Source organism: Rhipicephalus microplus, chromosome 2 (genome assembly GCF_043290135.1).
Source record: "Rhipicephalus microplus isolate Deutch F79 chromosome 2, USDA_Rmic, whole genome shotgun sequence".
Lineage (NCBI taxonomy): Eukaryota > Metazoa > Arthropoda > Arachnida > Ixodida > Ixodidae > Rhipicephalus > Rhipicephalus microplus.
In genome coordinates this window covers 133,154,274-133,171,443 of record NC_134701.1, presented here as the reverse complement: position 1 = coordinate 133,171,443, position 17,170 = coordinate 133,154,274, and the positions used below count along the sequence as shown (strand labels likewise).

At 48.7% G+C, this 17,170-nt stretch overlaps 32 non-coding genes across 32 annotated transcripts; all 32 read left to right on the top strand.

Moving 5' to 3' along the window:
- Positions 1-56: 56 nt before the first annotated feature.
- On the top strand, positions 57-175 carry TRNAL-CAA (transfer RNA leucine (anticodon CAA)). The gene is made up of 2 exons: positions 57-94; positions 130-175. It is a non-coding gene; the product is annotated as a tRNA-Leu (tRNA).
- A 251-nt stretch (positions 176-426) lies between these two features.
- TRNAF-GAA (transfer RNA phenylalanine (anticodon GAA)) lies at positions 427-541 on the top strand. The gene is made up of 2 exons: positions 427-464; positions 500-541. It is a non-coding gene; the product is annotated as a tRNA-Phe (tRNA).
- Positions 542-970: 429 nt separating this feature from the next.
- Positions 971-1,089, top strand: TRNAL-CAA (transfer RNA leucine (anticodon CAA)). Its single transcript has 2 exons — positions 971-1,008; positions 1,044-1,089. It is a non-coding gene; the product is annotated as a tRNA-Leu (tRNA).
- Positions 1,090-1,337: 248 nt separating this feature from the next.
- TRNAL-CAA (transfer RNA leucine (anticodon CAA)) lies at positions 1,338-1,456 on the top strand. The gene is made up of 2 exons: positions 1,338-1,375; positions 1,411-1,456. It is a non-coding gene; the product is annotated as a tRNA-Leu (tRNA).
- Positions 1,457-1,519: 63 nt separating this feature from the next.
- On the top strand, positions 1,520-1,638 carry TRNAL-CAA (transfer RNA leucine (anticodon CAA)). Its single transcript has 2 exons — positions 1,520-1,557; positions 1,593-1,638. It is a non-coding gene; the product is annotated as a tRNA-Leu (tRNA).
- Positions 1,639-2,430: 792 nt separating this feature from the next.
- Positions 2,431-2,549, top strand: TRNAL-CAA (transfer RNA leucine (anticodon CAA)). Its single transcript has 2 exons — positions 2,431-2,468; positions 2,504-2,549. It is a non-coding gene; the product is annotated as a tRNA-Leu (tRNA).
- A 64-nt stretch (positions 2,550-2,613) lies between these two features.
- TRNAL-CAA (transfer RNA leucine (anticodon CAA)) lies at positions 2,614-2,732 on the top strand. Its single transcript has 2 exons — positions 2,614-2,651; positions 2,687-2,732. It is a non-coding gene; the product is annotated as a tRNA-Leu (tRNA).
- Positions 2,733-2,797: 65 nt separating this feature from the next.
- TRNAL-UAA (transfer RNA leucine (anticodon UAA)) lies at positions 2,798-2,916 on the top strand. The gene is made up of 2 exons: positions 2,798-2,835; positions 2,871-2,916. It is a non-coding gene; the product is annotated as a tRNA-Leu (tRNA).
- Positions 2,917-2,980: 64 nt separating this feature from the next.
- Positions 2,981-3,099, top strand: TRNAL-UAA (transfer RNA leucine (anticodon UAA)). Its single transcript has 2 exons — positions 2,981-3,018; positions 3,054-3,099. It is a non-coding gene; the product is annotated as a tRNA-Leu (tRNA).
- Positions 3,100-3,528: 429 nt separating this feature from the next.
- TRNAL-CAA (transfer RNA leucine (anticodon CAA)) lies at positions 3,529-3,647 on the top strand. Its single transcript has 2 exons — positions 3,529-3,566; positions 3,602-3,647. It is a non-coding gene; the product is annotated as a tRNA-Leu (tRNA).
- Positions 3,648-4,079: 432 nt separating this feature from the next.
- On the top strand, positions 4,080-4,198 carry TRNAL-CAA (transfer RNA leucine (anticodon CAA)). Its single transcript has 2 exons — positions 4,080-4,117; positions 4,153-4,198. It is a non-coding gene; the product is annotated as a tRNA-Leu (tRNA).
- A 64-nt stretch (positions 4,199-4,262) lies between these two features.
- Positions 4,263-4,381, top strand: TRNAL-UAA (transfer RNA leucine (anticodon UAA)). Its single transcript has 2 exons — positions 4,263-4,300; positions 4,336-4,381. It is a non-coding gene; the product is annotated as a tRNA-Leu (tRNA).
- Positions 4,382-4,987: 606 nt separating this feature from the next.
- TRNAL-UAA (transfer RNA leucine (anticodon UAA)) lies at positions 4,988-5,106 on the top strand. The gene is made up of 2 exons: positions 4,988-5,025; positions 5,061-5,106. It is a non-coding gene; the product is annotated as a tRNA-Leu (tRNA).
- A 62-nt stretch (positions 5,107-5,168) lies between these two features.
- Positions 5,169-5,287, top strand: TRNAL-UAA (transfer RNA leucine (anticodon UAA)). The gene is made up of 2 exons: positions 5,169-5,206; positions 5,242-5,287. It is a non-coding gene; the product is annotated as a tRNA-Leu (tRNA).
- Positions 5,288-5,720: 433 nt separating this feature from the next.
- On the top strand, positions 5,721-5,838 carry TRNAL-CAA (transfer RNA leucine (anticodon CAA)). Its single transcript has 2 exons — positions 5,721-5,758; positions 5,794-5,838. It is a non-coding gene; the product is annotated as a tRNA-Leu (tRNA).
- Positions 5,839-6,631: 793 nt separating this feature from the next.
- TRNAL-CAA (transfer RNA leucine (anticodon CAA)) lies at positions 6,632-6,750 on the top strand. The gene is made up of 2 exons: positions 6,632-6,669; positions 6,705-6,750. It is a non-coding gene; the product is annotated as a tRNA-Leu (tRNA).
- A 1,704-nt stretch (positions 6,751-8,454) lies between these two features.
- TRNAF-GAA (transfer RNA phenylalanine (anticodon GAA)) lies at positions 8,455-8,573 on the top strand. The gene is made up of 2 exons: positions 8,455-8,492; positions 8,528-8,573. It is a non-coding gene; the product is annotated as a tRNA-Phe (tRNA).
- Positions 8,574-9,917: 1,344 nt separating this feature from the next.
- Positions 9,918-10,035, top strand: TRNAL-CAA (transfer RNA leucine (anticodon CAA)). Its single transcript has 2 exons — positions 9,918-9,955; positions 9,991-10,035. It is a non-coding gene; the product is annotated as a tRNA-Leu (tRNA).
- A 242-nt stretch (positions 10,036-10,277) lies between these two features.
- Positions 10,278-10,401, top strand: TRNAL-CAA (transfer RNA leucine (anticodon CAA)). The gene is made up of 2 exons: positions 10,278-10,320; positions 10,356-10,401. It is a non-coding gene; the product is annotated as a tRNA-Leu (tRNA).
- Positions 10,402-10,465: 64 nt separating this feature from the next.
- TRNAL-UAA (transfer RNA leucine (anticodon UAA)) lies at positions 10,466-10,584 on the top strand. Its single transcript has 2 exons — positions 10,466-10,503; positions 10,539-10,584. It is a non-coding gene; the product is annotated as a tRNA-Leu (tRNA).
- A 64-nt stretch (positions 10,585-10,648) lies between these two features.
- Positions 10,649-10,767, top strand: TRNAL-CAA (transfer RNA leucine (anticodon CAA)). Its single transcript has 2 exons — positions 10,649-10,686; positions 10,722-10,767. It is a non-coding gene; the product is annotated as a tRNA-Leu (tRNA).
- A 64-nt stretch (positions 10,768-10,831) lies between these two features.
- TRNAL-CAA (transfer RNA leucine (anticodon CAA)) lies at positions 10,832-10,950 on the top strand. Its single transcript has 2 exons — positions 10,832-10,869; positions 10,905-10,950. It is a non-coding gene; the product is annotated as a tRNA-Leu (tRNA).
- Positions 10,951-11,014: 64 nt separating this feature from the next.
- TRNAL-UAA (transfer RNA leucine (anticodon UAA)) lies at positions 11,015-11,133 on the top strand. Its single transcript has 2 exons — positions 11,015-11,052; positions 11,088-11,133. It is a non-coding gene; the product is annotated as a tRNA-Leu (tRNA).
- Positions 11,134-11,197: 64 nt separating this feature from the next.
- TRNAL-CAA (transfer RNA leucine (anticodon CAA)) lies at positions 11,198-11,316 on the top strand. The gene is made up of 2 exons: positions 11,198-11,235; positions 11,271-11,316. It is a non-coding gene; the product is annotated as a tRNA-Leu (tRNA).
- Positions 11,317-11,380: 64 nt separating this feature from the next.
- TRNAL-UAA (transfer RNA leucine (anticodon UAA)) lies at positions 11,381-11,499 on the top strand. Its single transcript has 2 exons — positions 11,381-11,418; positions 11,454-11,499. It is a non-coding gene; the product is annotated as a tRNA-Leu (tRNA).
- Positions 11,500-11,563: 64 nt separating this feature from the next.
- TRNAL-CAA (transfer RNA leucine (anticodon CAA)) lies at positions 11,564-11,682 on the top strand. The gene is made up of 2 exons: positions 11,564-11,601; positions 11,637-11,682. It is a non-coding gene; the product is annotated as a tRNA-Leu (tRNA).
- Positions 11,683-13,024: 1,342 nt separating this feature from the next.
- Positions 13,025-13,148, top strand: TRNAL-CAA (transfer RNA leucine (anticodon CAA)). Its single transcript has 2 exons — positions 13,025-13,067; positions 13,103-13,148. It is a non-coding gene; the product is annotated as a tRNA-Leu (tRNA).
- A 1,160-nt stretch (positions 13,149-14,308) lies between these two features.
- Positions 14,309-14,425, top strand: TRNAL-CAA (transfer RNA leucine (anticodon CAA)). The gene is made up of 2 exons: positions 14,309-14,346; positions 14,381-14,425. It is a non-coding gene; the product is annotated as a tRNA-Leu (tRNA).
- Positions 14,426-14,489: 64 nt separating this feature from the next.
- TRNAL-CAA (transfer RNA leucine (anticodon CAA)) lies at positions 14,490-14,608 on the top strand. The gene is made up of 2 exons: positions 14,490-14,527; positions 14,563-14,608. It is a non-coding gene; the product is annotated as a tRNA-Leu (tRNA).
- Positions 14,609-14,672: 64 nt separating this feature from the next.
- Positions 14,673-14,791, top strand: TRNAL-CAA (transfer RNA leucine (anticodon CAA)). The gene is made up of 2 exons: positions 14,673-14,710; positions 14,746-14,791. It is a non-coding gene; the product is annotated as a tRNA-Leu (tRNA).
- Positions 14,792-15,952: 1,161 nt separating this feature from the next.
- On the top strand, positions 15,953-16,070 carry TRNAL-CAA (transfer RNA leucine (anticodon CAA)). The gene is made up of 2 exons: positions 15,953-15,990; positions 16,026-16,070. It is a non-coding gene; the product is annotated as a tRNA-Leu (tRNA).
- Positions 16,071-16,134: 64 nt separating this feature from the next.
- On the top strand, positions 16,135-16,253 carry TRNAL-CAA (transfer RNA leucine (anticodon CAA)). The gene is made up of 2 exons: positions 16,135-16,172; positions 16,208-16,253. It is a non-coding gene; the product is annotated as a tRNA-Leu (tRNA).
- Positions 16,254-17,170: the final 917 nt, after the last annotated feature.

Sequence of the window (17,170 nt, the reverse complement as noted above, 5' to 3'; positions counted from 1 at the left end):
TTTACTTTACTAACAGAACAATGTCAGTGTCTCCTTTTGCTGGGTTGATATGTCGTGTCCGAATGGCCGAGTGGTCTAAGGCGCCAGACTCAAGAGAAACCTTGCTCAGTGATACGGGTTGAACGAGGCTTCTGGTCTAGGTGTGTGGGCGTGGGTTCAAATCCCACTTCAGACAAACTCTTTTTTTTACTTTACTACGAGCATAAAGTCAGTGCCATCTTTTGCTGGGGCTGATATATCGTATCAGAATGGCCGAGTGGTCTAAGGCGCCAGACTCAAGGGAAACCTTGCCCAGTGATACGAGTTGAATGCGGCTTCTGGTGCATGTGTGTGTGCGTGGGTTCGAATCCCTCTTCTGAGAAACTTTTTTTTACTTCACTAACAGAACAAAGTCAGCGTCTCCTTTTGCTGGGGCTGACATATCGGGTCAGAATGGCCGAGTGGTGTAAGGCGCCAGACTGAAGGGAAACCTTGCCCGGTGATGCGAGTTGAACGAGGCTTCTGGTCCATGTGTGCGTGGGTTCGAATCCCACTTCTGTCAATTTTTTTTAATTAACTACCAGCACAAAGTCAGTGTCTCCTTTTGCTGGGCTGAAATATTGTGTCCGAATGGCCGAGTTGTCGAAGGTGCTAGACTCAGGGGAAACCTTGCCCAGTCATTCCAGTTGAACGAGTCTTCTGGTCCACCTATGTGTGCGTGAGTTCGAATCCCACTTCTGACAAAATTTTTAAATCTACTACCAGAACAAAGTCAGTGTCTCCTTTTGCTGGGCTGAAATATCGTGTCAGAATGGCCGGGTGGTCCAAGGCGCCAGACTTAAGGGAAACCTTGCCCAGTGATACGGGTTGAACGAGGCCTCTGGTCTACGTATGTGGGCGTGGGTTTAAATCCCACTTCTGAGAAGCTCTTTTTTTTACTTTACTACCAGCACAAAGTCAGTGTCTCCTTTTGCTGGGGCTAAATTATCGTGTCAGAATGGCCGAGTGGTCTAAGGCGCCAGACTCAAGGGAAACCTTGCCCAGTGATACGGGTTGAACGAGGCTTCTGGTCCACGTATGTGGGCGTGGGTTCGAATCCCACTTCTGACAATCTTTTTTTTACTGTACTACCAGCACGGTCAGTGTCTTCTTTTGCTGGGGCAGCTATGTCGTGTCAGAATGGCCGAGTGGTCTAAGCCGCCAGACTCAAGGGAATCCTTGCCCAGTGATAGGGGTTGAACGAGGCTTCAGGTCTACGTATGTGGGCGTGGGTTCGAATCTCTCTTCCAACAAACTTTTTTTTTACTTCACTAACAGAACAATGTCACTGTCTCCTTTTGCTGGGGCTGAAATATCGTGTCAGAATGGTCGAGTGGTCTAAGGCTCCAGACTCAAGGAAAACCTTGCCCAGTGATACGGGTTGAACGAGGCTTCTGGTGCACGTATGTGTGCGTGGGTTCGAATCCCACTTCTGGCAAAATTTTTTTAATCTACTACCAGAAGAAAGTCAGTGTCTCCTTTTGCTGGGCTGAAACATCGTGTCAGAATGGCCGAGTGGTCCAAGGCGCCAGACTCAAGGGAAACCGTGCCCAGTCATACGAGATAAACGAGGCTTCTGGTCCACGTATGTGTGCGTGGGTGCGAATCCCACTTCTGACAAACTTTTTTTACTTTACTACCAGAACAAAGTCAGTGTCTTCCTTTGCTTCAGCTCATATATCGTGTCAGAACGGCCGAGTTGTCAAAGGCACCAGACTTAAGGGAAACATTGCCCGGTGATACGGGTTAAACGAGGCCTTTGGTCCACGTATGTGGACGTGGGTTCGAATCCCACTTCTGACAATCTTTTTTTTTACTTTACTACCAGCATAAAGTCAGTGTTTTTTTTGCTGGGGCTGAAATATCGTGTCAGAATGGTCGAGTGGTCTAAGGCTCCAGACTCAAGGGAAACCTTGCCCAGTGATACGGGTTGAACGGGGCATCTGGTCTACGTATGTGGGCGTGGGTTAAAATCCCACTTCTGAGAAGTTCTTTTTTTACTTTACTACCAGCACAAAGTCAGTGTCTTCTTTTGCTGGAGCTGAAATATCGTGTCAGAATGGTCGAGTGGTCTAAGGCTCCAGACTCAAGGGAAACCTTGCCCAGTGATACGGGTTGAACGAGGCTTCTGGTCCACGTATGTGGGCGTGGGTTCGAATCCTATTCTGACAAACTTTTTTTTACTTTACTACCAGAACAAAGTCAGTGTCTCCTTTTGCTGGGCAGAAAAGTTGTGTCAGAATGGCCGAGTGGTCTAAGGCGCCACACTGAAGGGAAACCTTGCCCGGTGATGCGAGTTGAACGAGGCTTCTGGTCCATGTGTGCGTGGGTTCGAATCTCACTTCTGTCAATTTTATTTAATTTACTACCAGCACAAAGTCCGTGTCTCCTTTTGCTGGGATGAAATATTGTGTCCGAATGGCCGAGTGGTCTAAGGCGCCAGACTCAAGGGAAACCTTGCCCAATGATACGGGTTGAACCATTCTTCTGGTCCACGTATGGGGGCGTGGGTTCGAATCCCACTTCTGACAAACTTTTTTTACTTTACTACCGGCACGAAGTCAGCGTCTTCTTTTGCTGGGACTGATATATCGTGTCAGAATGGCCGAGTGGTCTAAGGTGCCAGACTCAAGGGAAACCTTGCCCAGTGATAGGGGTTGAACGAGGCTTCTGGTCCACGTATGTGGGCGTGGGTTCGAATCCCTCTTCCGACAAACTTTTTTTTACTTCACTAACAGAACAAAGTCAGTGTCACCTTTTGCTGGGACTGACATATTATATCAGAATGGCCGAGTGGTCTAAGGCGCCAGACTTAAGGGAAACCTTGCCCAGTGATACGAGTGTGACGAGGCTTCTGGTCCACGGATGTGCGCGTGGGTTCGAATCCCACTTCTGACAAACTTTTTTTACTTTACTACCAGCACGAAGTCAGTGTCTTCTTTTGCTGGGGCTGATATATCGTGTCAGAATGGCCGAGTGGTCTAAGGCGCCAGACTTAAGGGAAACATTGCCCGCTGATACGGGTTAAACGAGGCCTTTGGTCCACGTATGTGGACGTGGGTTCGAATCCCACTTCTGACAATCTTTTTTTTTACTTTACTACCAGCATAAAGTCAGTGTTTTTTTGCTGGGGCTGAAATATCGTGTCAGAATGGTCGAGTGGTCTAAGGCTCCAGACTCAAGGGAAACCTTGCCCAGTGATACGGGTTGAACGGGGCATCTGGTCTACGTATGTGGGCGTGGGTTAAAATCCCACTTCTGAGAAGTTCTTTTTTTACTTTACTACCAGCACAAAGTCAGCGTCTCCTTTTCTGGGGCTGACATATCGTATCAGAATGGCCGAGTGGTGTAAGGCGCCAGACTGAAGGGAAACCTTGCCCGGTGATGCGAGTTTAACGAGGCCTCTGGTCCACGTATGTGTGCGTGGGTTCGAATCTCACTTCTGTCAATTTTTTTTAATTTACTACCAGCACAAAGTCAGTGTCTCCTTTTGCTGGGCTGAAATATTGTGTCAGAATGGCCGAGTGGTCGAAGGTGCTAGACTCAAGGGAAACCTTGCCCAGTCATACGAGATGAACGAGGCTTCTGGTCCACGTATGTGTGCGTGGGTTCGAATCCCACTTCTGACAAAACTTTTTTAATCTACTACCAGAAGAAAGTCAGTGTCTCCTTTTGCTGGGCTGAAATATCGTGTCAGAATGGCCGAGTGGTCCAAGGCGCCAGACTTAAGGGAAACCTTGCCCAGTGAAACGGGTTTAACGAGGCTTCTGGTCTACGTTTAGGGCGTCGGTTGAAATCCCACTTCTCAGAAGCTCTTTTGTTTACTTTACTACCAGCACAAAGTCAGTGTCTCCTTTTGCTGGGGCTGAAATATCGTGTCAGAATGGCCGAGTGGTCTAAGGCTTCAGACTCAAGCGAAACCTTGCCCTGTGATACGGGTTGAACGAGGCTTCCGGTCCACGTATGTGGGCGTGGGTTCGAATCCCACATCTGACAAACTTTTTTTTTACTTTACTACCAGAACAATCTCAGTGTCTCCTTTTGCTGGGCTGATATATTTTGTCCGAATGGCCGAGTGGTCTAAGGCGCCAGACTCAAGGGAAACCTTGCGCAGTGATACGGGTTGAACGAGGCTTCTGGTCCACGTATGTGGGCGTGGGTGTGAATCCCACTTCGGACAAACTTTTTTTATTTTAGTACAAGAACAAAGGCAGTGTCTTTTTTGGTTAGGACTAAAATATCGTGTCAGAATGGCCGAGTGGTCGAAGGCGCCAGACTTAAGGGAAACCTTGCCCAGTGATACGGGTTGAATGAGGCTTCTGGTCCACGTATGTGTGCGTGGGTGCGAATCCCACTTCTGACAATCTTTTTTTACTTTACTACCAGAACAAAGTCAGTGTCTTCCTTTGCTGCAGCTTATATATCGTGTCAGAACGGCCGAGTTGTCTAAGGCACCAGACTTAAGGGAAACATTGCCCGGTGATACGGGTTAAACGAGGCCTTGGGTCCACGTATGTGGACGTGGGTTCGAATTCCACTTCTGACAATCTTTTTTTTACTTTACTACCAGCATAAAGTCAGTGTTTTTTTGCTGGGGCTGATATATTGTGTCAGCATGGCCGAGTGGTCGAAGGCGCCAGACTTAAGGGAAACCTTGCCCAGTCATACGGGTTGAACGAGGCTTCTGGTCTACGTATGTGGGCGTGGGTTGAAATCCCACTTCTGAGAAGCTCTTTTTTACTTTACTACCAGCACAAAGTCAGTGTCTCCTTCTGCTGCAGCTGAAATATCGTGTCAGAATGGTCGAGTGGTCTAAGGCTCCAGACTCAAGGGAAACCTTGCCCAGTGAGTTGAACGAGGCTTCTGGTACACGTATGCATGCGTGGGTTCGAATCCCACTTCTGTCAATTTTTTTTACTTCACTACCAGCACAGAGTCAGCGTCTTCTTTTGCTGGGCCGAAATATTGTGTCAGAATGGCCGAGTGGTCGAAGGCGCCAGACTTAAGGGAAACCTTGCCCAGTGATATGGGTTGAACGAGCCTTCTGGTCCACGTATGTGGGTGTGGGTTTGAATCCCACTTCTGACAAAATTTTTTAATCTACTACCAGAAGAAAGTCAGTGTCTTTTTTTGCTGCGCTGAAATATCGTGTCAGAATGGCCGAGTGGTCCAAGGCACCAGACTTAAAGGAAACCTTTCCCAGTGATACGGGTTGAACGAGGCTTCTGGTCTACGTATGTGGGCGTGGGTTAAAATCCCACTTCTGAGAAGTTCTTTTTTTTTACTTTACTACCAGCACAAAGTCAGTGTCTTCTTTTGCTGGGGCTGAAATATCGTGTCAGAATGGTCGAGTGGTCTAAGGCTCCAGACTCAAGGGAAACCTTGCCCAGTGATACGGGTTGAACGAGGCTTCTGGTCCACGTATGTGGGCGTGGGTTCGAATCCTATTCTGACAAACTTTTTTTACTTTACTACCAGAACAAAGTCAGTGTCTCCTTTTGCTGGGCAGAAAAATTGTGTCAGAATGGCCGAGTGGTCTAAGGCGCCAGACTGAAGGGAAACCTTGCCCGGTGATAGGGGTTCAACGAGGCTTCTGGTCTAGGTGTGTGGGCGGGGGTTCATATCCCACTTCAGACAAACTTTTTTTTACTTTACTACGAGCATAAAGTCAGTGTCATCTTTTGCTGGGGCTGAAATATCTTGTCAGAATGGCCGAGTGGCCTAAGGCTCCAGACTCAAGCGAAACCTTGCCCAGTGATACGGGTTGAACGAGGCTTCTGGCCACGTATGTGGGCGTGGGTTCGAGTCCCACTTCTGACAAACTTTTTTTTCCTTTACTACCGGAACAATGTCAGTGTCTCCTTTTGCTGGGGTGATGTATTTTGCCCGAATGGCCGAGTAGTCTAAGGCGCCAGACTCAAGGGAAACCTTGCCCAGTGATACGGGTTGAACGATGCTTCTGGTTCACGTATGTGGGCGTGGGTTCGAATCCCACTTCTGACAAACTTTTTTTACTTTACTACGAGCACGAAGTCAGTGTCTTCTTTTGCTGGGGCTGCTATGTCGTGTGAGAATGGCCGAGTGGTCTAAGGTGCCAGACTCAAGGGAAACCTTGCCCAGTGATAGGGGTTGAACGAGGCTTCTGGTCCACGTATGTGGGCGTGGGTTCGAATCCCTCTTCCAACAAACTTTTTTTTTACTTCACTAACAGAACAAAGTCAGTGTCACCTTTTGCTGGGGCTGACATATCGTATCAGAATGGCCGAGTGGTCTAAGGCGCCAGACTTAAGGGAAACCTTGCCCAGTCATACGGGTTGAACGAGGCTTATGGTCTACGTATGCGGGCGTGGGTTGAAATCCCACTTCTGAGAAGCTCTTTTTTTTACTTTACTACCAGCACAAAGTCAGTGTCTCCTTCTGCTAAGGCTGAAATATCGTGCCAGAATGGTCGAAGGGTCTAAGGCTACAGACTCAAGGGAAACCTTGCCCAGTGAGTTGAACGAGGCTTCTGGTACACGTATGTGTGCGTGGGTTCGAATCCCACTTCTGTCAATTTTTTTACTTTACTACCAGCACAGAGTCAGCGTCTTCTTTTGCTGGGCCGAAATATTGTGTCAGAATGGCCGAGTGGTCTAAGGCGCCAGACTCAAGGGAAACCTTGCCCAGTGATAGGGGTTGAACGAGGCTTCTGGTCCACGTATGTGGGCGTGGGTTCGAATCCCTCTTCAGACAAACTTTTTTTACTTCACTAACAGAACAAAGTCAGTGTCACCTTTTGCTGGGGCTGACATATCGTATCAGAATGGCCGAGTGGTCTAAGGCGCCAGACTTAAGGGAAACCTTGCCCAGTCATACGGGATGAACGAGGCTTATGGTCTACGTATGCGGGCGTGGGTTGAAATCCCACTTCTGAGAAGCTCTTTTTTTTACTTTACTACCAGCACAAAGTCAGTGTCTCCTTCTGCTAAGGCTGAAATATCGTGCCAGAATGGTCGAAGGGTCTAAGGCTACAGACTCAAGGGAAACCTTGCCCAGTGAGTTGAACGAGGCTTCTGGTACACGTATGTGTGCGTGGGTTCGAATCCCACTTCTGTCAATTTTTTTACTTTACTACCAGCACAGAGTCAGCGTCTTCTTTTGCTGGGCCGAAATATTGTGTCAGAATGGCCGAGTGGTCTAAGACGCCAGACTGAAGGGAAACCTTGCCCAGTGATGCGAGTTGAACTAGGCTTCTGTTCCACGTATGTGTGCGTGGGTTCGAATCTCACTTCCGTCAATTTTTTTTACTTTTTCTGCCAGCACAGAGTCAGCGTCTTCTTTTGCTGAGGCTGACATATCCTATCTGAATGGCCGAGTGGTCTAAGGCGCCAGACTCAAGGGAAACCTTGCGCAAAGATACGGGTTGAACGAGGCTTCTGGTCCACGTATGTGGGCGTTGGTGTGAATTCCACTTCTGACAAACTTTTTTTATTTTAGTACAAGAACGAAGCCAGTGTCTCCTTTGGTTAGGACTAAAATATCGTGTCAGAATGGCCGAGTGGTCCAAGGCGCCAGACTTAAGGGAAACCTTGCCCAGTGATACGGGTTGAAGGAGGCCTCTGGTCTACGTATGTGGGCGTGGGTTGAAATCCCACTTCTGAGAAGCTCTTTTTTTTACTTTACTACCAGCACAAAGTCAGTGTCTCCTTTTGCTGGGGCTGAAATATCTTGTCAGATTGGCCGAGTGGCCTAAGGCTCCAGACTCAAGCGAAACCTTGCCCAGTGATACGGGTTTAACGAGGCTTCTGGCCACGTATGTGGGCGTGGGTTCGAGTCCCACTTCTGACAAACTTTTTTTTCCTTTACTACCGGAACAATGTCAGTGTCTCCTTTTGCTGGGCTGATGTATTTTGCCCGAATGGCCGAGTAGTCTAAGGCGCCAGACTCAAGGGAAACCTTGCCCAGTGATACGGGTTGAACAATGCTTCTGGTTCACGTATGTGGGCGTGGGTTCGAATCCCACTTCTGACAAACTTTTTTTACTTTACTACGAGCACGAAGTCAGTGTCTTCTTTTGCTGGGGCTGCTATGTCGTGTGAGAATGGCCGAGTGGTCTAAGGTGCCAGACTCAAGGGAAACCTTGCCCAGTGATAGGGGTTGAACGAGGCTTCTGGTCCACGTATGTGGGCGTGGGTTCGAATCCCTCTTCCAACAAACTTTTTTTTTACTTCACTAACAGAACAAAGTCAGTGTCACCTTTTGCTGGGGCTGACATATCGTATCAGAATGGCCGAGTGGTCTAAGGCGCCAGACTCAAGGGAAACCTTGCCCAGTGAGTTGAACGAGGCTTCTGGAGCACGTATGCATGCGTGGGTTCAAATCCCACTTCTGTCAACTTTTTTTTACTTTACTACCAGAACAAAGTCAGTGTCTCCTTTTGCTGGGCAGAAAAATTGTGTCAGAATGGCCGAGTGGTCTAAGGCGCCAGACTGAAGGGAAACCTTGCCCAGTGATACGGGTTGAACGATGCTTCTGGTTCACGTATGTGGGCGTGGGTTCGAATCCCACTTCTGACAATTTTTTTTACTTTACTACGAGCACGAAGTCAGTGTCTTCTTTTGCTGGGGCTGCTATGTCGTGTGAGAATGGCCGAGTGGTCTAAGGTGCCAGACTCAAGGGAAACCTTGCCCAGTGATAGGGGTTGAACGAGGCTTCTGGTCCACGTATGTGGGCGTGGGTTCGAATCCCTCTTCCAACAAACTTTTTTTTTACTTCACTAACAGAACAAAGTCAGTGTCACCTTTTGCTGGGGCTGACATAACGTATCAGAATGGCCGAGTGGTCTAAGGCGCCAGACTCAAGGGAAACCTTGCCCAGTGAGTTTAACGAGGCTTCTGGTGCACGTATGCATGCGTGGGTTCGAATCCCACTTCTGTCAACTTTTTTTTACTTTACTACCAGAACAAAGTCAGTGTCTCCTTTTGCTGGGCAGAAAAATTGTGTCAGAATGGCCGAGTGGTCTAAGGCGCCAGACTGAAGGGAACCCTTGCCCGGTGATAGGGGTTCAACGAGGCTTCTGGTCTAGGTGTGTGGGCGGGGGTTCAAATCCCATTTCAGACAAACTTTTTTTTACTTTACTACGAGCATAAAGTCAGTGTCATCTTTTGCTGGGGCTGATATATCTTATCAGAATGGCCGAGTGGTCTAAGGCGCCAGACTCAAGGGAAACCTTGCCCAGTGATACGAGTTGAACGAGGCTTCTGGTCCACGTATGTGTGCGTGGGTTCGAACCCCTCTTCTGACAAACTTTTTTTACTTCACTAACACAACAAAGTCAGCGTCTCCTTTTGCTGGGGCTGACATATCGTATCAGAATGGCCGAGTGGTGTAAGGCGCCAGACTGAAGGGAAACCTTGCCCGGTGATGCGAGTTGAACTAGGCTTCTGTTCCACGTATGTGTGCGTGGGTTCGAATCTCACTTCTGTCAATTTTTTTTTACTTTTTCTGCCAGCACAGAGTCAGCGTCTTCTTTTGCTGAGGCTGACATATCCTATCTGAATGGCCGAGTGGTCTAAGGCGCCAGACTCAAGGGAAACCTTGCGCAAAGATACGGGTTGAACGAGGCTTCTGGTCCACGTATGTGGGCGTGGGTGTGAATTCCACTTCTGACAAACGTTTTTTATTTTACTACAAGAACGAAGCCAGTGTCTCCTTTGGTTAGGACTAAAATATCGTGTCAAAATGGCCGAGTGGTCCAAGGCGCCAGACTTAAGGGATAACTTGCCGAGTGATACGGGTTGAACGAGGCCTCTGGTCTACGTATGTGGGCGTGGGTTGAAATCCCACTTCTGAGAAGCTCTTTTTTTACTTTACTACCAGCACAAAGTCAGTGTCTCCTTTTGCTGGGGCTGAAATATCTTGTCAGAATGGCCGAGTGGCCTAAGGCTCCAGACTCAAGCGAAACCTTGCCCAGTGATACGGGTTGAACGAGGCTTCTGGCCACGTATGTGGGCGTGGGTTCGAATCCCACTTCTGACAAACTTTTTTTTCCTTTACTACCGGAACAATGTCAGTGTCTCCTTTTGCTGGGCTGATGTATTTTGCCCGAATGGCCGAGTGGTCTAAGGCGCCAGGCGCAAGGGAAACCTTGCCCAGTGATACGGGTTGAACGATGCTTCTGGTTCACGTATGTGGGCGTGGGTTCGAATCCCACTTCTGACAAACTTTTTTTACTTTACTACGAGCTCGAAGTCAGTGTCTTCTTTTGCTGGGGCTGCTATGTCGTGTGAGAATGGCCGAGTGGTCTAAGGTGCCAGACTCAAGGGAAACCTTGCCCAGTGATAGGGGTTGAACGAGGCTTCTGGTCCACGTATGTGGGCGTGGGTTCGAATCCCTCTTCCGACAAACTTTTTTTACTTCACTAACAGAACAAAGTCAGTGTCACCTTTTGCTGGGGCTGACATATCGTATCAGAATGGCCGAGTGGTCTAAGGCGCCAGACTTAAGGGAAACCTTGCCCAGTGATACGAGTGTGACGAGGCTTCTGGTCCACGTATGTGTGCGTGGGTTCGAATCCCACTTCTGACAAACTTTTTTTACTTTACTACCAGCACGAAGTCAGTGTCTTCTTTTGCTGGGGCTGATATATCGTGTCAGAATGGCCGAGTGGTCTAAGGCGCCAGACTCAAGGAAAACCTTGCCCAGTGATACGGGTTGAACGAGGCCTCTGGTCCACGTATGTGGGCGTGGGTTCAAATCCCACTTCTGACAAACTTTTTTTTACTTTTCTAACAGAACAATGTCAGTGTCTCCTTTTGCTGGGTTGATATGTCGTGTGAGAATGGCCGAGTGGTCTAAGGTGCCAGACTCAAGGGAAACCTTGCCCAGTGATAGGGGTTGAACGAGGCTTCTGGTCCACGTATGTGGGCGTGGGTTCGAATCCCACTTCTGACAAACTTTTTTTACTTTACTACGAGCACGAAGTCAGTGTCTTCTTTTGCTGGGGCTGCTATGTCGTGTGAGAATGGCCGAGTGGTCTAAGGTGCCAGACTTAAGGGAAACCTTGCCCAGTGATACGAGTGTGACGAGGCTTCTGGTCCACGTATGTGTGCGTGGGTTCGAATCCCACTTCTGACAAACTTTTTTTACTTTACTACCAGCACGAAGTCAGTGTCTTCTTTTGCTGGGGCTGATATATCGTGTCAGAATGGCCGAGTGGTCTAAGGCGCCAGACTCAAGGAAAACCTTGCCCAGTGATACGGGTCGAACGAGGCCTCTGGTCCACGTATGTGGGCGTGGGTTCGAATCCCACTTCTGACAAACTTTTTTTTACTTTTCTAACAGAACAATGTCAGTGTCTCCTTTTGCTGGGTTGATATGTCGTATCAGAATGGCCGAGTGGTCTAAGGCGCCAGACTTAAGGGAAACCTTGCCCAGTGATACGAGTGTGACGAGGCTTCTGGTACACGTATGTGTGCGTGGGTTCGAATCCCACTTCTGACAAACTTTTTTTACTTTACTACCAGCACGAAGTCAGTGTCTTCTTTTGCTGGGGCTGATATATCGTGTCAGAATGGCCGAGTGGTCTAAGGCGCCAGACTCAAGGAAAACCTTGCCCAGTGATACGGGTTGAACGAGGCCTCTGGTCCACGTATGTGGGCGTGGGTTCGAATCCCACTTCTGACAAACTTTTTTTTACTTTTCTAACAGAACAATGTCAGTGTCTCCTTTTGCTGGGTTGATATGTCGTGTGAGAATGGCCGAGTGGTCTAAGGTGCCAGACTCAAGGGAAACCTTGCCCAGTGATAGGGGTTGAACGAGGCTTCTGGTCCACGTATGTGGGCGCGGATTCGAACCCCTCTTCTGACAAACTTTTTTTTACTTCAATAACAGAACAAAGTCAGTGTCTCCCTTTGCTGGGCAGAAAAATTGTGTCAGAATGGCCGAGTGGTCTGAGGCGCCAGACTCAAGGGAAACCTTGCCCAGTGATAGGGGTTGAACGAGGCTTCTGGTCCACGTATGTGGGCGTGGGTTCGAATCCCTCTTCAGACAAACTTTTTTTACTTCACTAACAGAACAAAGTCAGTGTCTCCTTTTGCTGGGGCTGACATATCGTATCAGAATGGCCGAGTGGTCTAAGACGCCAGACTGAAGGGAAACCTTGCCCAGTGATGCGAGTTGAACTAGGCTTCTGTTCCACGTATGTGTGCGTGGGTTCGAATCTCACTTCCGTCAATTTTTTTTACTTTTTCTGCCAGCACAGAGTCAGCGTCTTCTTTTGCTGAGGCTGACATATCCTATCTGAATGGCCGAGTGGTCTAAGGCGCCAGACTCAAGGGAAACCTTGCGCAAAGATACGGGTTGAACGAGACTTCAGGTCCACGTATGTGGGCGTGGGTGTGAATTCCACTTCTGACAAACTTTTTTTATTTTAGTACAAGAACGAAGCCAGTGTCTCCTTTGGTTAGGACTAAAATATCGTGTCAGAATGGCCGAGTGGTCCAAGGCGCCAGACTTAAGGGAAACCTTGCCCAGTGATACGGGTTGAAGGAGGCCTCTGGTCTACGTATGTGGGCGTGGGTTGAAATCCCACTTCTGAGAAGCTCTTTTTTTTACTTTACTACCAGCACAAAGTCAGTGTCTCCTTTTGCTGGGGCTGAAATATCTTGTCAGAATGGCCCACTGGCCTAAGGCTCCAGACTCAAGCGAAACCTTGCCCAGTGATACGGGTTGAACGAGGCTTCTGGCCACGTATGTGGGCGTGGGTTCGAGTCCCACTTCTGACAAACTTTTTTTTCCTTTACTACCGGAACAATGTCAGTGTCTCCTTTTGCTGGGCTGATGTATTTTGCCCGAATGGCCGAGTAGTCTAAGGCGCCAGACTCAAGGGAAACCTTGCCCAGTGATAGGGGTTGAACGAGGCTTCTGGTTCACGTATGTGGGCGTGGGTTCGAATCCCACTTCTGACAAACTTTTTTTACTTTACTACGAGCACGAAGTCAGTGTCTTCTTTTGCTGGGGCTGCTATGTCGTGTGAGAATGGCCGAGTGGTCTAAGGTGCCAGACTCAAGGGAAACCTTGCCCAGTGATAGGGGTTGAACGAGGCTTCTGGTCCACGTATGTGGGCGTGGGTTCGAATCCCTCTTCCGACAAACTTTTTTTTACTTCACTAACAGAACAAAGTCAGTGTCACCTTTTGCTGGGGCTGACATATCGTATCAGAATGGCCGAGTGGTCTAAGGCGCCAGACTCAAGGGAAACCTTGCCCAGTGAGTTGAACGAGGCTTCTGGTGCACGTATGCATGCGTGGGTTCGAATCCCACTTCTGTCAACTTTTTTTTACTTTACTACCAGAACAAAGTCAGTGTCTCTTTTTGCTGGGCAGAAAAATTGTGTCAGAATGGCCGAGTGGTCTAAGGCGCCAGACTGAAGGGAACCCTTGCCCGGTGATAGGGGTTCAACGAGGCTTCTGGTCTAGGTGTGTGGGCGGGGGTTCAAATCCCATTTCAGACAAACTTTTTTTTACTTTACTACGAGCATAAAGTCAGTGTCATCTTTTGCTGGGGCTGATATATCTTATCAGAATGGCCGAGTGGTCTAAGGCGCCAGACTCAAGGGAAACCTTGCCCAATGATACGAGTTGAACGAGGCTTCTGGTCCACGTATGTGTGCGTGGGTTCGAACCCCTCTTCTGACAAACTTTTTTTACTTCACTAACACAACAAAGTCAGCGCCTCCTTTTGCTGGGGCTGACATATCGTATCAGAATGGCCGAGTGGTGTAAGGCGCCAGACTGAAGGGAAACCTTGCCCGGTGATGCGAGTTGAACTAGGCTTCTGTTCCACGTATGTGTGCGTGGGTTCGAATCTCACTTCTGTCAATTTTTTTTACTTTTTCTGCCAGCACAGAGTCAGCGTCTTCTTTTGCTGAGGCTGACATATCCTATCTGAATGGCCGAGTGGTCTAAGGCGCCAGACTCAAGGGAAACCTTGCGCAAAGATACGGGTTGAACGAGGCTTCTGGCCACGTATGTGGACGTGGGTGTGAATTCCACTTCTGACAAACGTTTTTTATTTTACTACAAGAACGAAGCCAGTGTCTCCTTTGGTTAGGACTAAAATATCGTGTCAAAATGGCCGAGTGGTCCAAGGCGCCAGACTTAAGGGATACCTTGCCGAGTGATACGGGTTGAACGAGGCCTCTGGTCTACGTATGTGGGCGTGGGTTGAAATCCCACTTCTGAGAAGCTCTTTTTTTTACTTTACTACCAGCGCAAAGTCAGTGTCTCCTTTTGCTGGGGCTGAAATATCTTGTCAGAATGGCCGAGTGGCCTAAGGCTCCAGACTCAAGCGAAACCTTGCCCAGTGATACGGGTTGAACGAGGTTCTGGCCACGTATGTGGGCGTGGGTTCGAATCCCACTTCTGACAAACTTTTTTTTCCTTTACTACCGGAACAATATCAGTGTCTCCTTTTGCTGGGCTGATGTATTTTGCCCGAATGGCCGAGTGGTCTAAGGCGCCAGACTCAAGGGAAACCTTGCCCAGTGATACGGGTTGAACGATGCTTCTGGTTCACGTATGTGGGCGTGGGTTCGAATCCCACTTCTGACAAACTTTTTTTACTTTACTACGAGCACGAAGTCAGTGTCTTCTTTTGCTGGGGCTGGTATATCGTGTCAGAATGGCCGAGTGGTCTAAGGCGCCAGACTCAAGGAAAACCTTGCCCAGTGATACGGGTTGAACGAGGCCTCTGGTCCACGTATGTGGGCGTGGGTTCGAATCCCACTTCTGACAAACTTTTTTTTACTTTTCTAACAGAACAATGTCAGTGTCTCCTTTTGCTGGGTTGATATGTCGTGTGAGAATGGCCGAGTGGTCTAAGGTGCCAGACTCAAGGGAAACCTTGCCCAGTGATAGGGGTTGAACGAGGCTTCTGGTCCACGTATGTGGGCGTGGATTCGAACCCCTCTTCTGACAAACTTTTTTTGCTTCAATAACAGAACAAAGTCAGTGTCTCCTTTTGCTGGGCAGAAAAACTGTGTCAGAATGGCCGAGTGGTCTGAGGCGCCAGACTGAAGGGAAACCTTGCCCGGTGATGCAAGTTGAACGAGCCTTCTGGTCCATGCGTGCGTGGGTTCGAATCTCACTTCTGTCAATTTTTTTTAATTTACTACCGGAACAATGTCAGTGTCTCCTTTTGCTGGGCTGATATATTTTGCCCGAATGGCCGAGTGGTCTAAGGCGCCAGACTCAAGGGAAACCTTGCCCAGTGATACGGGTTGAACGATGCTTTTGGTTCACGTATGTGGGCGTGGGTTCGAATCCCTCTTCAGACAAACTTTTTTTACTTCACTAACAGAACAAAGTCAGTGTCTCCTTTTGCTGGGGCTGACATATCGTATCAGAATGGCCGAGTGGTCTAAGACGCCAGACTGAAGGGAAACCTTGCCCAGTGATGCGAGTTGAACTAGGCTTCTGTTCCACGTATGTGTGCGTGGGTTCGAATCTCACTTCTGTCAATTTTTTTTTTACTTTTTCTGCCAGCACAGAGTCAGCGACTTCTTTTGCTGAGGCTGACATATCCTATCTGAATGGCCGAGTGGTCTAAGGCGCCAGACTCAAGGGAAACCTTGCGCAAAGATACGGGTTGAACGAGACTTCTGGTCCACGTATGTGGGCGTGGGTGTGAATTCCACTTCTGACAAACGTTTTTTTATTTTACTACAAGAACGAAGCCAGTGTCTCCTTTGGTTAGGAATAAAATATCGTGTCAAAATGGCCGAGTGGTCCAAGGCGCCAGACTTAAGGGATACCTTGCCGAGTGATACGGGTTGAACGAGGCCTCTGGTCTACGTATGTGGGCGTGGGTTGAAATCCCACTTCTGAGAAGCTCTTTTTTTTACTTTACTACCAGCACAAAGTCAGTGTCTCCTTTTGCTGGGGCTGAAATATCTTGTCAGAATGGCCGAGTGGCCTAAGGCTCCAGACTCAAGCGAAACCTTGCCCAGTGATACGGATTGAACGAGGTTTCTGGCCACGTATGTGGGCGTGGGTTCGAATCCCACTTCTGACAAACTTTTTTTTCCTTTACTACCGGAACAATGTCAGTGTCTCCTTTTGCTGGGCTGATGTATTTTGCCCGAATGGCCGAGTGGTCTAAGGCGCCAGACTCAAAGGAAACCTTGCCCAGTTATACGGGTTGAACGATGCTTCTGGTTCACGTATGTGGGCGTGGGTTCGAATCCCACTTCTGACAAACTTTTTTTACTTCACTAACAGATCAAAGTCAGTGTCTCCTTTTGCTGGGGCTGACATATCGTATCATAATGGCCGAGTGGTCTAAGGCGCCTGACTTAAGGGAAACCTTTCCCAGTGATACGAGTGTAACGAGGCTTCTCGTCCACGTATGTGTGCCTGGGTTCGAATCCCACTTCTGACAAACTTTTTTTACTTTACTACCAGCACGAAGTCAGTGTCTTCTTTTGCTGGGGCTGAACTATATCGTGTCAGAATGGCACAGTGGTCTAAGCGCCAGACTCAAGGGAAACCTTGCCCAGTGATACGGGTTGAACGAGGCCTCTGGTCTACGTATGTGGGCGTGGGTTGAAATTCCACTTCTGAGAAGCTCTTTTTTTTACTTTACTACCAGCACAAAGTCAGTGTCTCCTTTTGCTGGGGCTGAAATATCTTGTCAGAATGGCCGAGTGGCCTAAGGCTCCAGACTCAAGCGAAACCTTGCCCAGTGATACGGGTTGAACGAGGCTTCTGGCCACGTATGTGGGCGTGCGTTCGAGTCCCACTTCAGACAAACTTTTTTTTCCTTTACTACCGGAACAATGTCAGTGTCTCCTTTTGCTGGGCTGATGTATTTCGCCCGAATGGCCGTGTGGTCTAAGGCGCCAGACTCAAGGGAAACCTTGCCCAGTGATACGGGTTGAACGATGCTTCTGGTTCACGTATGTGGGCGTGGGTTCGAATCCCACTTCTGACAAACTTTTTTTACTTTACTACGAGCACGAAGTCAGTGTCTTCTTTTGCTGGGGCTGCTATGTCGTGTGAGAATGGCCGAGTGGTCTAAGGTGCCAGACTCAAGGGAAACCTTGCCCAGTGATAGGGGTTGAACGAGGCTTCTGGTCCACGTATATGGGCGTGAGTTCGAATCCCTCTTCCGAC